The 14,755-nt window shown below is 40.2% G+C and overlaps 1 pseudogene; it reads right to left on the reverse strand.

Moving 5' to 3' along the window:
- The window catches only part of LOC118554647 (vomeronasal type-2 receptor 1-like), a 28,029-nt pseudogene extending 21,374 nt beyond the window's left edge, over positions 1–6,655 (reverse strand).
- Positions 6,656–14,755: the final 8,100 nt, after the last annotated feature.

Raw genomic sequence — 14,755 nt, forward strand, 5'->3', positions numbered from 1 at the left:
TAGAGTGTCGTGCCTAGTGAGGTGCTAACTTACAAATCAGTAACTCACAACCTCAAGGCAAAAATTAAAACAGGATCCTAAGGGATATAGGAGAGCCTGAAATGAGGGCCTGGGTAGCTCAGCTGATTAAACCTCCGACTCTTGATTTCAGCTCAGGTCATGAACACAGGGTCCTGAGATGGAGCCCCTTGCAGGGCTCAGCGGGGAGTCTGCTTGAGATTCTTTCCCTCTGCCCCTCCCCTCCCCAGCTCACCCGTGCTCTCTCTCTTGAATAAATAAAATTATTTTTTCTTTTTTAAAAAAGAGGCTGAAATCACCTGCAGATAGGCATCAAGTGACACTTGCTGAGCCTAGACTGAACAGAGGAATTAGGGGCAGCAGCTTCACCATCGTCCCTGTTTGTCTCTGCATCCTTATCTCAGCCTCACCTGAGCACCTTACTATCTACTGCATTTAACCCAAACATAGCTTGTGTTTCTTTACAAGCTAGCACCCAGCACACTATTCTGAGATACCCGAGTATTACCTGTGGTAAATAATATAACCCTAGAATTCTTGATACAGCAACTGATGAGGACGACCCACCTGCTCCAACAATTCCTGCCAGAAATGCTCCAGTGCTGTTTCTAAAACTGGGCTTGTTTTCTTCCTGCCCTGTAAGAAATACCACAGCCGGTTCCACAGATTTGGAGGTGGTGGAACAGGTGTCAAAAATCTGATAGCCTAAAGTGATATTGGGCAAAATGTCCTTCCTCTTGTTAATCTCCTTGATTATGTGGATCATGGTTTTCATCCAGCAGAATCCCCAAAAGTTGAACCTGAAAAAGAAACAGATTTGTACGGCTTTAGTCAGGATCTTTGGGGTGGGGGAGAGCAACTGTTGGCTGGGGGTGGTGCCGAGAGTATTTTGAGAGAATATCAGCAGGCACCTCACTGGTATCGTTTTTCATAAACGATACTGCAAACTTCAAGTGTTCACCTATGCATCATATTCATTGTTGATTGGTTTGGGCAGGGAAGCACCTTTTTGTACATTTTCTTGCTCTAAATATCTTTCATATGATATAATCTCCCCAAACTGCTGATTATGTCTTTTCACAAAAATATCTTTATATTCTCTACCCTCTCTACCACACAGGGTACTAAAGAACCCCTGAATACATTTTTTCCATTCACTGGAAGTCCTTGATGCTATATGACTCTCCCTCCTTACTTTCCCATAGGTTTCTCTCGTGTTCTTCTGGACATTAATTATAATAAAAATTATGTAAATATATGAAAATACAATCAAAGTATATCAAAACAAAATACAAAATTTCTATATACTATGTAAACATGACTCCAATTTAATCATTTTTCCTGCCATTATTTAATTGTTAATATTGAGAGAATTTTTTTAATTTTTTTTAAAGATTTTATTTATTTCTTTGACAGAGAGAGACACAGTGAGAGAAGGAACACAAGCAGGGGGAGTGGGAGAGGGAGAAGCAGGCTTCCCGCGGAGCAGGGAGCCCTATGCGGGACTCGATCCCAGGACCCCGGGATCATGACCCGAGCAGAAGGCAGACGCTTAACCGACTGAGCCACCCAGCTGCCCTGAATTTTTTAAATTTTTAGTTTAAATTCAATTTAGTTAACATATAGTATACTATTAGTTTCAGGGGTAGAATTTAGCGATCCATCAGTTGCATATAACACCTAATGCTCATTCCATCAAGTGCCCTTCTTAATGTCCATCACCCAGTTACCCCATCCCCCCACCTACCTCCCCTCCAGCAACCCATGTTGAGAGATCTTTTAATTGAGAAATGTCTCCTTCCTACCATTTTCACATATAACCATGATTAAGATGCCTCCCCCTTTCCATCCCCCAGCCATTAAAGGGAAAAATATTTCTCTTATAATCCATCGCCACATTTTTTTTTTCAATTTATTCTCCATTGAAAAATAACTATTCTATTCCCAACTCTCGTTCTTCCCAGTTTTAACTAAGCTTTAATCTATGTAAAAGCAAGGGTGGCTCAGTCAGTTAAGCATCTGACTCTTGAGCTCAGCTCAGGTCTTGATCTTAGGGTCGTGAGTTCAAGCCCCACATTGTGCTCCACATTGGGTGTGGAGCCTACTTTAAAAAAATTTTTTTTAATTAAAAAAAATAAAATAAAAGCAAGGATCTCAAGAATTTTTGTCTTAATATTTTCTGTAGCTATAGTATCTAACTCTCTATCTTCTACTCAATAAATGTTTTTTATTAAACGTCTAATAGCAAATAACCCTGCCAGCAGATTAGATTTCTCCTCCGTGTTTCTTTGGTTTGTTTTTTTTTTTAGTTTAGTTTAGCTTTGTTTTTTATTTAATAAATAGTTACCGAGTTCTACTAGTGCTAGACATTATAAGTACAACACAAAACAAGATAGGCACTGTAGGATACAGGTGAAGAAACAGAAAAAGAGCCAAGCAGTGCACCAAATCATAACAAGAGTGATAGGGATGAAAGTAGGGGCCATGAAATAGAAAGGATGGACCACACTCTGGAGGACAGAACAGCCAAGCTGAGGCTTGAAGGATGACATAAAAACAGGGATGAAAGCTGCAGACAAAGGGAACAGTATGTGTGAAGGCACATTCTCAAAAAGAGAACATGAAACATTCTAGGAACGGACAGATCAGTACTTGGGGAGGATGAAGTTGGAGTGGGTGTGGCACAGGGAAATGGAGACTGGAGAACCAGAAGGTGCCAGAACATGAAGGGCTTCATCATCCTAAGATAGCTCGTTTCCAAATTTACTCGGGGGGCAATATAAATAGGCATATATGGTTTTGAAATAAATACAGCAATATCTTTTTTAAGGTAATATAGCAATATATTTCAAGAGCAAGAAAAACGTTCACCTGCTTTGAATCAATAATCCTACCCCTGAGAATTTATCTGAACAAACTGTTCTTCCCAAAGGAAAAAGCTCTGTATACCCCCAAACTGTTTGTTACAGAATTATCTATAATATTGAAAAACTGGCAAGAACTTACATGCTCAGTGATAATGAATTATGGTATATTGACTTGATGGGAACATTTTCCATCATTAAAAAACTATAATTAGAGAGATTATACAGCAGCATGCATATAATAAGCAAAACAAGCCACATGCAATGTTATTTCTATACTATAATGAAAATTACATATAAATTATATGAACATTTGGATAAGTATCAATAGGAAAATTTTTATTTATTTTTATTTTTTAAAGATTTATTTCTTTATTTTAGCAGGGGGAGGGACAGAGGGAGAGGCAGTGAGAATCTTAAATATTCTGCGCTGAGCACAGAGCCCTCAGGTAGGACTCAATCTCATGACTCTGAGATCATGACCTGAGCAGAAATCAAGAGTCCAATGCTCAATGTACTGCACCACCCAGGCGCCCCCAACAGGGAAGTTTTTTTCATGAGCACAGGATAATTACTAGAAGGGTGGGATTCAGGACAATTTTTCTTTCATTCTCTGATTTCCATTATGATATTCACAGTATTGTTATACAATGTATACCTTTTTTTCCCCCAGAAAATTTCTCTAAATCCTAACTTCATTTAGATCAACCAAAACAATAATTAAAATACTCTTTCTCTTTCCATTTCACTGCCTTTCTCTTCTCTGAACAACATTTTCAGAATAATAGAAAATCTTCCTCTTCTGTACAATTTAGCTAATGGCCAAGCAAAACTAGTATCTTGTTAATGTTGGAGAACAAGACTTCTCCAAACCCAACTTGAATTTCTAGATCAGGTCCAGCTAGGTTAATGGTGCCAAAATGAAAGTACTACCAGATTAGAACCAGTTTGGCCCCTGAGCACATCCTAAGCTAGGCCAGTCCCAATGGGATGCTCCAAACGGGAGGAAAAGTTGCATCACAGGGAGGAGTACTGAGGGTCTTGGAGAACACTGGGGATGGAGATGGGAGGAAACTTGCTGACAGGATGGGTGAAAATGAATTATAATTTTGAAGACCATATATCAATTTTTAAAATGGAATATTAATATCCAAAATGTATAGATATATTCAAGGTGGATTAAGGTGCTGGGGCAAGTTTTAGCCTGGAATAGCATAAACATGAACAATTTGGGTTTCAGGCAAACAAGGTTCAGAGACAAGTGGAACACCCACCATGATACCTTGCATTCCTGAGCCACATTGAGAACAAGGAACTGGCTTTTTAGATGCCCTAGACTCCATGAAACAAGCTTCATACACAACATCATGAATCAGCAGCAACACTGAAAGTCAGAAGATGCTGAAGAAATCCTTTCAAAGACTCCTCGAGGTTCATATTAAAAGTTAAGATGGAATAAATACACACCTTATCTCTCCCACTGATTACAATTGAAATCGCTGGACAGAACATGTAAATCAACTATCAGACTACTCTGCAAATTAAATAAGAACAGGTGGACTAGGTAGGAAAATCAAAATATCCCTGACACAGTGAATAATTTTTTAAATACTTACTTCTCATGCACATGCATGCATGCGCACGCCCCCCCCACACACACACATTTTAGCTATGAAAAGAATGCCAAGATTTCAACCACAGTGGAAATCATTTCTTTTAGTGAAAGGGGTGGATTTTTATTAAAAACTTATCCATTGGCTTTTTTCCCGTTAGCCTTGCTAGGAAGATAACCTTCAGAAATTCTGATGGAAGGTGAGGAACAAATTAAGTGTATTTACAAAATGTAAGTGTACTATGATAAACTCTAGTGTTCATTCTATATTTTAGAGACTGAATGTGTAAACTTCTGTGATAAATAATGAACTGACCCTAAAACAGTGTAGCTGTGAGCAAAAGCCCTTCTCATCTCTCTTTCTTTTGCTTCCCTGTAAGAATGGAAAATAATTAGGAGGTCCAGGAAAGAGGTCAGTGAGATTGATTGGAATCCTTTCATTTTGCCAACAACATTACTGTTTATCCATCCCTCTAATGATATTTCAAATATGTGGCATGAAATAAGACCAAAGGAAAAGAGTTGTGATCAGTAAAGATTTAATTGTATAATAAGTTGCTAAGGAGCACCTGGGTAGCTCAGTAAGTTAAGCATCTGCCTTTAGCTCAGGTCATGATCTTGGGGTCCTGGGATGGAGCCCCAGGTAGGGCTCTCTGCTTGGTGGGAAGTCGGCTTCTCCCTCTCCTTCTATATGCTCTCTCTCTCTCTCACTCTCTCAAATAAATAAATAAATCTTTTTTTTAAAAAAAAAGAAGCTGCTAAAATTCACAGCATGCATTTTTTTTAAAGATTTTATTTATTTATTTGACAGAGAGAGAGACAGTGAGAGAGGGAACACAAGCAGGGAGAGTGGGAGAGGGGAAGCAGGCTTCCCGCGGAGCAGGGAGCCCGATGTGGGGCTCGATCCCAGGACCCTAGGATCATGACCTGAGCCGAAGGCAGACACCCAATGACTGAGCCACCCAGGTGCCCCTCACAGCATGCATTTATAATCATAATTACCATGAAGCATCATAGAAATGCTTACTATATAATGTAAAATGCCCAATATAAAATTGTGTCCATACTGTGTTCACAGCTATGCAAAAATTATGGTTGCACTTATATACAGGGCTGAGAAAATAAAGGGAAAAGAGCTGCTTTGTTATGGTAGTAAAGTAGTGGATAGTTGTTTTCCTTTGTTTTAATTTCTGGCATTCTTTTCATAGCTAAAGTGCCCAGGACCATGCTCGCACACACAAATCTAAGCCTTGTTTACCTTTCTTAAAATGCGTTGTTAGTAAATTCAGATTATCAGTCATGGATCCCTTGTCTTCACGTGACAATTTTGGCATGAGAAGGGCAGAAACCTTCCAGGGGAAGGAATCTTACCATGAATATTAGCTCAGAAATAAATGGGCATCCCCACACCTTGTATTTTCACTTGAGGAGAGCTTAGTGTAATTAACAATTCACAATAAAGCTGCAACACTGCATAATTCTACATTGGTGCTTCTCAAACTTTAATGTACACATGAATTACAGGGAGGTCTTATCAAAATGCTGATTCTGGTTCAGCAGATGTGGGAAGCAGCCTGAGATTCCACATTTTTAACAAGCTTTTAGGTGCTGCTGATGCTGCTGGTCCAGAGACCACCGTCTGAAGGGCACTGTGCTCTATTGTACAAAACCTGTCTTTTTTCTTTCTGAGGTACAAAAGTGGGAAAGGACCCACCTGAGACCAAGCTTTTCTCGCTTCTAAGCAATCCTAGAGTGTCCGCCTTGGAGAAACCGAGGCTCAGAAACAGGAAGTACCTTTCCTACATCAAATAAATAGTGTCAGAGTCAGTGTCATGGCCCCAGTTCCAGACTCTGACTCCCACACCCCATACATCCCCACCACTTGGGCCTGATGTAAAAAGAAGACAAGAAGAGCAGCTTACCCTTCGCATTTTGCAAATACTGGCTCCAAAACAGACTCATTTGCTGGGATGGTCCTGTAGTGAATAGGAAACAGTCCTCCAATAACAAGTGAGTGATTTTTGGCATCTACATACCCGTTCAGATCAAACTGGCCCAGCAAATGACAGGTGTGTTCTTTCGCTTCTTAGCCTTCAATGCCAAATTCAGCGCATAGAAAAGCAAGAAATCCTAGAACCAAGCATTTCTTTCCGCGAGCCATCTTAATAAGGTAAGTTCAGGAGAAATGACCAAGTGTTATCAAGGCACCCCGATAGAGTGTTACAGTGAGTGTGTGCATGCTACCTCCCAGTGGAGTTGGCTTGCCATGACCTGCTGCATAATTGTCATGCCTCAATCAAAGAGCCTCACACTCACCTGCAATTTATGAATCTGGACTAGAAGCTGAGTAATCCTTTTGAAAAGAGCCTCATAAAAATCTTTTTTATGCTTCGCAATAATATATAAATGACAAAATACTGGGTTCTGAGTTTAAAAGAGTCATTTCATTTTGTAGAAATGTCCTTTCTTTTTATTATATTATATATTTTTATTTTTTATTTTTATAACATTTTTATATTATATGTTATATATATTTTTTATTATATGTCAGCCTCATTCATTCTCATGTCAGCCTCCCTTGTGGGAGCCGCTCCTGCCCCAAAGGTGAGGAGGGGCATTCTGCTTCATCACAAAGTATTGAAAAAAGATGACATCAGGCCAACCTCTTTATTTTGGGGTATAGAAAAAGTCAAGTGGAAAACCATGGGGTATTTGGAAGACATCATTTTGAATCTGTATTCCACCACTTGCATTAGTGTGATGGTGGGAAAGTCACCTAACTTCTGTGCCTCACGTCCTCCTCAGTGACTAGGATCATCATAAGCTACCCTAGAATCATTTTGTAAAGCCCGTAAGAGTTCAAGGAACATTTTTCACATACATCATTTTCTTTCACCTCCTCTTCAAGATGAAGTGCTACCCTCAGCTCCCTTTGCTGACTTTGTCACTGGTGCATTGAACAGACTCAGAAATAATCTTCTTTCCTCCTCCTCCTCCTCCTCCTCTTCCTCCTCCTCCTTCTGCTTCTTCTTCTGCTGCTTCTTCTGCTTCTCCTTCTCTTTCCTCTTCCTCTTCTTCTTCTTCCTCTTCCCCTTCTCCTCCTCCTCCTCTTCTTCTCCTCCTTCTCCTCCTCCTCCTTCTCCTTTTCTTTCTTCTTCTTCTTCTTCTACTCCTCCTCCTCCTCCTTCTTCTTCTTCTCTTTCCTCTTCCTTGTCCCCTTCTTCTTCTTCCCCTTCTTCTTCTTCCTCTTCTTCTTCTTTCTTCTTTCTTCTTCTTCTTCTTCTGGCACAAATGCCTGAGAATTTCTGGGTTCTTTCCTAAGAATCCCCTCTCCTCACCTTCTTGCTAGGCTCTTCTCGGAGATGTCTCCCAATCTCTTTCTCCAGGTCCCTCTTTGATGCTTCTCAAACATCTCCCCCTGAAGTATAAATTCATAGAGTATTTTCAGAGAAAATCCAATAATATGTATCAGGAGCATGAAAAATGTGTATACCCTTTTAATCATGTGGTCTTACTTTGAAATAATTATCTCAAGGAAGCCATAGAGATCCATACCCACATTATGTATAAGGATATTAAGTATGGTTTTATTTATAATAGTAAAGATGGAAATAAATGAACACAACAGAGAATTTCTAAGATCAGTTATAATCTATTCACATGATGAAATACAAAGGAGCTATTTAAATCATATTTTAGAAAAATACAAGGGAAAAGCTCACAATATGCATAAAGTGAAGATAACAGAACAAAGCAGCATATACAGTTACGTTCTAAATTTATAAAATTTACCAATATGTTATAGTTCTCTTTCATCCATATATTTCTTTTTTTTTTTTTTTAAAGATTTTATTTATTTATTTGACAGAGAGAGAGACAGCTAGAGCAGGAACACAAGCAGGGGGAGTGGGAGAGGGAGAAGCAGGCTTCCTGCCGAGCAGGGAGCCCGATGCGGGGCTCGATCCCAGGACCCTGGGATCATGACCTGAGCCGAAGGCAGACGCTTAACGACTGAGCCACCCAGGCGCCCCATCCATATATTTCTATTAAAAGCACTAGAAAAAAACCACTGAAATCCAAAAAAGGGAAAAAGACCAAAAAATCCCTTTCCCCACTATTTTAACAAACCAATAGTCATATTTCCGTGTTCATTTTCAGTCCAGGTCAACACCCATAATAGTACTTTTAATTACTTTTTGGTGGTAGATTGTGGTGATTTTAATTTTCTCCTTTATACTTTTCTATATTTTCCCATATGTTCAACAATATTCTTGTATTTCTTTTACAAACAGAAAAAAATGAGACTGCAAAAAAAAATCTTACTTCTTTTTTACAACTCCTCCATACATGCACATTCAACTCCCCTACCAGCCCTGCCACACACACATCACCATCATATCATTAGCACTGTCAGTCACCTGGGTCCCACCAACTTCCACACAGAAGTCATTTCCTTCACCTTGACCCACTAAAGGATTCCAGCACACATTTGTTGGTTAAGTGTCATCTCTGACCCTGGGGAACCCCAAAAGAGAGTCTCTCCCATTATTACTACTTCCCATGGCTCAGTCTCCCCACAGCCAATGAGGCCTTCACAAGTGAGCATACCGCTGGCCTTTGGGTGAGTGACACTTCCATCTGTTGAACATCTGACTAGTCTTAGTTTTCTAAAATGTGGATGGTCCCCAGGTTCTACCCTCAGACTTTCAAAGTGATACTGAAAAGATTTAAGGAAAAAGAGAGATTTCCAGAGGATTCTCTTCCCTGATAATGCTTCAGAATCTGGCTTCAGCCAAACCAATTGGCCCTCTGGGTGACAGACCACTCCTCACCAACAGCCTGCGAATACCTCTCTTGAGCTGTAAAGGCTGGCCTTTCTCAGAACTATTTGGAACTATTCTTCACTCGTGTTTGCTCTATTTCTTACCAGAAGGCAGCTGTTTCTAAGCAATTACCCCTCTTGTTGCCAAGGGCTACCCTTGCGCAAAAATATGTTTATCACCAAAGCTGATCTGTCTTAATCCTCTGGGCAAGAGCTCTGCTAGGGACCACTAAAAAAAAAAAAAATCACGAAAATAGATTGTTACATGAGTAACAAAACCTAGCATTTTTATAGCATTTTACATTTTGCAGATTGTTTCCACATACATTATTCTTCCTCTAGGTCAGGAACAAGATTCAATGTTGATGAGGCTTCCGATTTGTGTGGCAGCATCTGGTATCCAATGTTTTTGTAATTCCCAGGATGACAGTATATTTTACCAGGGCCACAATGACTACATTTTCCAAATGTAGTAGAATTCATCAAAGATGAGGCAAAACATAGGAAAACAACATCAGGGTTCTTGTGCAGAGGGTTTTTATTAAAGGCAGTGATGGATGCTCAACACCTCATTTTTCCCTTATAGCATCCTACGTGACTGGTTTTCTTTTGTTCATTTTACAGATGAAGAGATGTGAGTTCACACAGCGAGTACATGCTAACATGCAGATAACACAACCCATGTGGTAGAGAGATAAGACACAGACCATGTCCCTAAGGCTGGGTCCTAGATCCGGCTTCTTCACTATCCAGCCCTCTCTTTGTCTCTCTGGACTGCCAGCCCCTCATCCTCAAACTGGGGGCTTTGGAAGAAAGGCCTTTTTCAGAGTCCAGGTGTCCTAAGGAGTCAGTGGTGCTCAAGTTCTGGGTGAACCTTTTCAAGGCTCATATTCAATGACAGTTTAACTATATGCTGTCAGGGCAAACAGTAGCAAGTTGTTTTGTTAACTATCAAGATGAGATTCTTCTTTCAGTAATACTTTGAACCTAATTACCATTTCCATAGGACTGATTTCAGGTACTCTTGGTCAAGGCAAAAGACACCAGATGAATGTTAGTGCAAATGGTCATGAATATTTAGTCCCATGTGTCCGCACCCAGACTCCTGTATCTGAGTCTGTACGTTTTCACCCCCCTCCCCCAAACCTGTTTGATCCTAGCTGTTCTCCAAGGGCCGTGGCGAAGGTCAGGCTCCCTTCCAGGAGCAATAACATATTCTGTCCAGACTTGTCTCTGGCTTCAAGTAAAGGAAAACACCTGAGCCTCTAAAGGTTATGAGAACCACCTTATTAACAAAGGTTAAAAGAGTATTTAAAGGCTGTTCTATGATTTACAAGAAAAGCTCCAACTCCAAATCAACTGCAGATGACACTTCTGTGTGCTTCTGAAAAGCCCAAGCATTAGAGCCATCAATGAACTCATGGCTGGCTGACCATCGCTTGGTCAGACACAGCTTGCCGGATGTTATTTGACATTTATATTCCTCTATGTCATCCCTTTAGCTTTATAATCATTTATAATCAGGGAATATCCATGCCACACCATCAGATGAATGGAAACACTAATCTACCTTATTTTCTCATTTCTCATGCAGAGTTGTCCTTCTAAACAGTCAAGAAATGAATAGGACACCTAGTTACATATGTTTAAATTGCTGTTTTTGCTTTACAAAATATATACTAGGTTTTTTTTTTTAAATGTATGTCTCCAACCGTTAAAGAATTGCTACTTGTATTGAATTTTGTGACATTATGACATTATGGCTTGCCTGTATCTTTATCATGAGAAGAAAGGAAGACGAAAAATAAATCGATTTTCATAAGGATGTTATTAGTTGAAGTGCAAATTATTGATGAGTGGCCCTGGGATACATTAAAAAGCAGGCTTTGGGATTGTTTCTTTTTAAACATGTCAATACTAGCAACTTGTTAGAGAGAGCCTCCTGTACATCTAAATAGAGAAAGCCCTCGATTACAGTCAAGGAGAGAGAACCTCAGACACTGCAGGCACGGAATTTTAACCAGCTGCCTTGTTGAACTGAGAAAGCCACAGGTTACCATCTCTTGTGCTACCTCTATTTTCAGGGGAACAATCTGACAGCCTGATTAATCCCCTGTCTCTAACTCAGCTGATGTACTAAGCAGCAAACTCTTACCATATAAAACCTAAAGCATCCTTTCTCCCTGGCTGTGTCACATGTTACAGAGCTACGCTGTGCTGTGGCTATAACAAAGATTGTGAAGTTGGTCAGCAGTTGAGTAGAACAGTTGACTAGAAACTGTTATCATCACAGACTTCTAGAGAATAAGCATCTATTTTTAATAAAATTTGGAATTAAAACAACCTGGCCAGCTTTAACTCATGCCTGAAATATTTAACCTGCCTGCCTGCATCCAATCTTTACCCCTTCTATTTCCATTCCCACACTGATGGAAACTATGTCAATCCCCAGTACATTCTTTAAAACTGTATACATCTTTATTGAGATGTAACTTGCATACCATAAAATTCACCTATTTAGAGTGTGCAATTCAAGTTTTTAGCATATTTGCAGACTTGTGTAACCATCACCACAACCTAATTTTAGAACATTTTCATCACCCCAAAAAGAAGCCCATACCCATTAGTAATCATTCCCCACTCTCTGTCACCTCTACCCTCAAACCTAGACAATCACTAATCTACTTTTCTGCTGCCAAAGCTTTCCCTATTCTGGATATTTATATAAATGGAATCATGCAATATGTGATCATTCTTACTGGCTTCTTTCACTTCACATGACGTTTCCAAGGGTCATCTGTGTTTTAGCATGTACTTTACTCCTTTTTATTATACCCTTTTTTTGCCCATAACATTCCATTGTATGGATAGACCACATCTTATTTATCCATTCATCAGTTGATGTACATTTGGGTTCTTTCCACTCTTTGGCTGTTATGAGCAATGCTGCTGGACATATTCTTGTACAAGGCTTGGTGTGGACATGTGTTTTCAATCCTCTTCGGTAGATACCTGCGTGGAATTGCTGAGTCATAGGGTAACTATATGTTTAACATTTTGAGAAAGTGCCAAACTCTTTTCTAAAGTGACTGTACCATTCCCTCAGCAACGTATGACAGTCCCAGGATCTCCACATCTTTGCCACTATTTGCTATTATTAGTCTTCTTTTATCATAGCCACTATGGGTGTTATAAGGTGGATATGAAGGGGTATCTCACTGTGGTTTTGATTTGCATGTCCCTAATATCTAATGACTCAAAGAAAGCTTTATGTTTTCTTCTAGACACTTTTAAATTTTAACTCTTATATGTAGGTTTACCAGACATTTTGGTTGACTTTTATGGATGATATCAGATAAGGTCTAAGTTCATGCTGTTGTTGTTTATTTTATTTTATTTTATTTTATTTTTAAAGATTTTATTTATTTATATGACAGAGAGAGACACAGTGAGAGAGGGAACACAAGCAGGCGGAGCGGGAGAGGGAGAAGCAGGCTTCCCGCCGAGCAGGGAGCCCGATGCGGGGCTCGATCCCAGGACCCTGGGATCATGACCTGAGCCGAAGGCAGACGCTTAACGACTGAGCCACCCAGGCGCCCTATGCTGTTGTTGTTTAAATTGTAAATAACCAACTATCCCGACACCATTCGTTGGAAAGATTATTGTGTCCCCATTGAATTATCTTGGCTCCCTTGTCAAAAATCAATTGACTGTAAATGTAAGCATTTTTATTCCATTGGTCTCTATGTCTTATCCTGAAGCCACTATTGTGCTATTTCATGACTCTAGTTTTGAAGTAAGTTCTAAAATCAGGAAATTTAAGTCCTCCAAACTTTTTATTCTTTTTTGAGATTGTTTTAACAATTCTGGGCCCTTTCCATTCATTTTAGGATCATCAGCTCATTAATTTTTAGGAAAAAAAAAAAAGGAGGAATCTTGACAGGGATTGTGTGAAAGTTAGAGATCAATGTGGAGGGGCGCCTGGCTGGCTCAGTTGGTAGAGCACATGACTCTTGATCTCAGGGTCATGAGTTCAGGCTCCACACTGGGCACAGAGCTTACTTAAGAAAAGAGAAAGAGAGACTAATATAGGTCAATGTGGGGAGTGTTGCCATATTAGCAATATTAAGTTCACGTAGCAGAAGACCCAGGTCATCTTCAAGGGCTCTGCAAGTGCCTTAGGATGAAACCTATACACAACAGGCCTTCCAAGGTCCACCTTGATCCAGCTCCTAGGTAACTAACCAGCTTCCTCTATTGCAGCATCCCCCTCCCAGTGCCAACCCAAAATACACTACCAGCCACATAAACCTGCCGTCAGTTCCTGAAACACAGGATACTCTCTTTTATCTGCAGGTCTTTCCTTACTCACATATGCACCACATTCCCTGTGTCAGGACCTTTCTCCCTTAGGCCCCATCACCTGATCCACTGCTTTTCCTTTATCTCTCTACTTTTCACTCCCTCTGAGAATCATATCCTGAAACACACAACCCCCCACAGCCTACCTTATTTACTTTTCTTTGTCCTTACATAGTGGACTTCAGGGAATTTGCAGAAAACAGGCTGGTCAAGACCTCAAGCTGGTTGAAATGTCTTGGTTAAAATGGACACCACTGGCCCCTATTTTGGGCAGTATTAGAAATTTTGGCAGTTTTACAACTGCTCAGATGTCTTTAAACATTGTTATCACATTTCATAACATTTTCAGGATTTTTTTACCTAGATTATTTTACCTGTTCACATTGTTTATACTGGTTGTTATTGGCTGGAAGAATAGCGGCCCCTCAAGATGTGCGTATTTTAATCCCTGGAACCTAGAAATATGTTACATTATATGGCAAAAGGGCCTTTGCAGATGTGATTAAGGGCCTTGAGATGGAGTACCTGCATTACCCAGGTGGGCCCAATGATATAATCACAGGTGTCCTCATAACAGGAAAGTAGGGGGAGATACCATACAAAAGAGAAGGCAATGTGACAAAAGCAGAGATTAGAACGCTGGCAGCCTCTAGAAGCTGGAAAAGGCAAGGGAATGAATTGTCCACTCACAGCCTCCAGAAGGAACCAGCCCTGCTGACATCCGACTTTAGCCCAGTGAAACTGATTCAGATTTCTGATGTCCAGAACTGTAAGAGAATAAGTTAGTGTTGTTTTAAGCTACTAAATTTGTAGTAATATGTTACAGTAGCAGTAAGTAATACAACAGTAATGAGTTGGAAATAACCTAATATCCAACAGTTGGAGAGGCTCCTAGGTGGCTCAGTCAGTTAAGTGTCCAACTTCGGCTCAGGTCATGATCTCAGGGTCCTGGGATCGAGCCCCATGTGGAGCCCCAGCTAGGCTCTGAGCTCAGTGGGGAGTCTGCTTCTCCCTTTCCCTCTCCCTCTGCCCCTCCACCCATTCATGCTCTCTCTCCCTCAAATAACCAAATAAAAT

This window comes from Halichoerus grypus, chromosome 1 (genome assembly GCF_964656455.1).
Source record: "Halichoerus grypus chromosome 1, mHalGry1.hap1.1, whole genome shotgun sequence".
NCBI classification, from domain to species: Eukaryota; Metazoa; Chordata; class Mammalia; order Carnivora; family Phocidae; genus Halichoerus; species Halichoerus grypus.